We start from the raw sequence: 3,641 nt of genomic DNA on the forward strand, positions 1-3,641 counted from the left end.
CATAGAAATACATGCTTTTAATAATGGAACATGTTTCTGAAAGAATGACTGTCATTTTAATTCTAAATAATTTTGAATAATAATTACTATAATATTAATTTATTGATATTATAAAATATAAAATAGTGGGTGAAGAAAAAAGTCCATAGTTTTTACAGGAAATTGTTTTTAAAAAAATTGGGGTCACAAATATTCCAGTGCCATAAAAGGAAAAATGTAAAGCTTTTTACAAGTGGAATAATTATGTATTCTTAGTTATAATCTTTGGTTTAAGAAATTGTACAAAAAAAATACTAACAGTGTGAATGTGCATGTTTGTGTGCTTGAATCTTGCCTGTCCTGACTTCATAGGATTTCATGAATCTATAGCTTGCTTTTTATTTTAATGCCTGATACTATTTCAGAAATTTTTTAAATATATAGATATAAGATTCTTCTTTGTCTATCATGTGGCAACATATATTAATTCTAGAGACTTACACTATTTATCCAATGACTTTTGGCTTTTTAAAACTAAAATATTCTGTCATTTTTGCCTGGGTATTGCAGAATTGCTATCTTTTCTTGTTACCTGTTATCTTTTTTTGCCATGACAAAGCTTCTGTTAAAGCCATCTATGAAGTTCTTTATTTCAGAGATTTCACTTGTCAGTGATAGAATTTTCATGCATTCATTTTTTAAGGTGTTTAATTTTTATGCTAAATACCTCTATGTTTTTCTTTATTTTTTAAAAATATTAATCACAATTTGATCCAATTTTTTATAACACCAATAGATGGGTAATCTGTGGATTTCTTCCTATTGTCTGTTTTTACTCTTGATCATGTTTCTGGGACTCCTTAGTATTTTTCCATTGAAATCAAATGCTTGCAATGATAAACTGAGTTTATGTATAAAATTATTTTTCTTAGATTTTTTGGAATATTTGTGACCCCAATTTTTTTAGACTTTTGCCTTATCTCATATAAATACATGTTATCAGATCACCAATCCAATCAGAAAACTCAATTTTAAAATATCAGTAGATTTAAAATATGTAACAATAAGAACATGCATACAGGAAGGAAGAAAAATAAAAGCAAATTATAAAGGATATGTGCCCTCTTTAAAAAGATAAAATTTACTGTGAGACCTTGATAAGTTAAGGATGCATATTATTATTTTTTAAGTAAAACACCAAAACATAGTTAAATTAATGTATAACATTATCCTATTAAGGAGGAAGTAAATTATTAAGTAAGCAATTAAAAAGTCCTAGATAGAAAAATACTAGAAACATATTGTACACATAGAAGAAAATAAAATGGTAAGATGGTACGTTAAATTCAAATACATCAGAAACACAGAGAAAATATGTCAATTAAAGGAAGCCATTGTTAGAATCATTTATTTATTTATTTATTTTGCTTGATGGCAAAGGGATCACAATTGATGGGTTGAATCTTTGGTTGTACATTTAGAGGCCACAGTAGCAAAGGATGAATGAACCCCTGGAAAGATGCTGTACCTGCAGAATAACACCTTTCAAAGCAATACTTTTCCTCTTAAAATTCAGATATTTGAAAGCAAATCCCATTTATTCTGCAGGTAGTGTTCTACCGAATACCAGTGGGCACTACAGAAGTAAGCCCACTCCTGGCTTTGGATGATAAAAGCACCTAATTAAAGCAGGAGAGCTCAAAAAGAGGGGAAAAGTGGAAACCAAAATGTGGAAACCAAAACATTCTCCTGACTGCATATGACATGACCCTAGCAAAGATTTAGGCCCAGTCTAATTCATGCCTCTCTCCATCAAAGTCCAGGCAAGTTATGCAATGCCCACCAAAACCACAGAGATAGAACAGCTTCAGGACCAAGGCACAACATATTTCCAGACTCATTTTATCATCCTTAAGTGAGGAGTGCATATCAGCCAATGGGGCATCAAAATTTGCAGAGATTTTCTTGGAAATCTTCCAAAGCAGCCCTCGTGATGGAGTAAGATTATCAGCAAGTGAGCACACTGAGAGAAGAATTCAAACAAAACTTCAGATCCCATCCAGATCTGGAAAAACTGTCGGCCAAGTCAAATGAGTTATTGCAGACCTTTCTGATGCCCACACTGGTGATAGTGAGTGTCAAGGAGAAGCCTTCCAGGTGGTCAGAGTTAAACAGGAGACATGGACCCTCAAATATGAAATTTCGATAGCCAAAAAAGCTTTCTCCCCTCTGTGGCATGGCTGTGCCTGACACTTTTTATCATTATCTTTGAGATAATATGGGGTATCCTCCATCCAACAAAAATCATCCACTGCAAAAAAAGCTGCCTTATAGTATTTATAGAATAGATTTATTATAAATAAGAAAAGACATGGTGGTAGGATAGGAATGGAAAAGATTATGATATAAAGAAAAACAAAAGAAATATGTAATTGCTTTATTAGTATCAGGCATCAAAAGAAAAGCCATTACTAGGGATAAAAATAATATTACAAACCAAGGAACATCAATTACCAGGAATATATAGATGCAATGAAATATGTATTTACCTAATGATAGAATCACCAACAATACAAAATTTACAGCATAAATAGAAAGATAAATAAATTAGTAGTTACAGGTGGACAACAGTAGTACGGTCATTTTGACAATATCAATTCTGCCTATCCAAGAACAAGGGAGATCTCTCCATCTTTTAAGATCTTCTTTAAGTTCTTTCTTTAGTGTTCTGCAGTTTTTATAGTAGAGGTCTTTCATCTCTTTTGTTAATTCTCAAGTATTTCTTTTTTTTTTTTTTGAGGCTTTGTAAATGAAACTAGGTAGTTTTCCTAGTTTCTCTTTCAAAGGATTTGTCACTGATGTACAGAAATGCCTTTGATTTCATCTCACTCTAGTCAGAATGGCTACTATTAAGAATACAAACAACAATAAGTGTTGGTGAGGATGTGGGGGGAAAGGCACACTTATACATTGCTGGAGAAACTGCAAATTGATGCAACCAATCTGGAAAGCAGTATGGAGATTCCTTGGAAAAATTGGAATGGAACCACCATTTGACCCAGCTATCCCACTCCTCAGTTTATATCCAAAAGACTTAAAAATAACCACATCAATGTTTATAGCAGCTCAATTCACAATAGCTAAATTGTGGATCCAACCTAGATGCCCTTCAGTAGATGAATGAATAAAGAAAATGTGGTATATATACACAATGGAATATTACTCAGCATTAAAAAAGACTAAAATCATTGCATTCACATGTAAATGGATGGAGTTGGAGAATATTATGCTAAGTAAGCCAATCCCCCAAAACCAAATGCTGAATGTTTTCTCTGATATGAGGATGCTGATCCATAATATGGATGGGGGAAACATAGGAGGAATGGAGGAACTTTAGATAAGGCAGAGGGGAGGGAGGGGAATGGGGAGTGGGGTGGGGGTAGGAAAGACAATGGAATAAGAAGGACATCATTACCCTAAGTACATAAAGCCGACACGAATGGTGTGACTCTACTTTGTGTATAACCATAGACAAAAAAGTGTGCTCTATATGTGTAATATGAATTGGAATGCATTCTGCTGTCATATATAACAAATTAGAATAAATAAATAAGTAAATGAAGTAAAATAAAAACAGAATAGTAGGAAATATAAGTATTGTA

At 32.7% G+C, this 3,641-nt stretch overlaps 1 pseudogene; it reads left to right on the top strand.

Moving 5' to 3' along the window:
* Window positions 1-1,478: 1,478 nt before the first annotated feature.
* LOC124093728 (large ribosomal subunit protein mL48-like) lies at window positions 1,479-2,188 on the top strand (annotated as a pseudogene).
* The last annotated feature ends 1,453 nt before the right edge of the window (window positions 2,189-3,641 follow it).

Source organism: Marmota monax, unplaced genomic scaffold (genome assembly GCF_021218885.2).
Source record: "Marmota monax isolate L192 unplaced genomic scaffold, Marmota_monax_Labrador192_F-V1.1 WCK01_AAM20220418_F8-fsc00290, whole genome shotgun sequence".
Lineage (NCBI taxonomy): Eukaryota > Metazoa > Chordata > Mammalia > Rodentia > Sciuridae > Marmota > Marmota monax.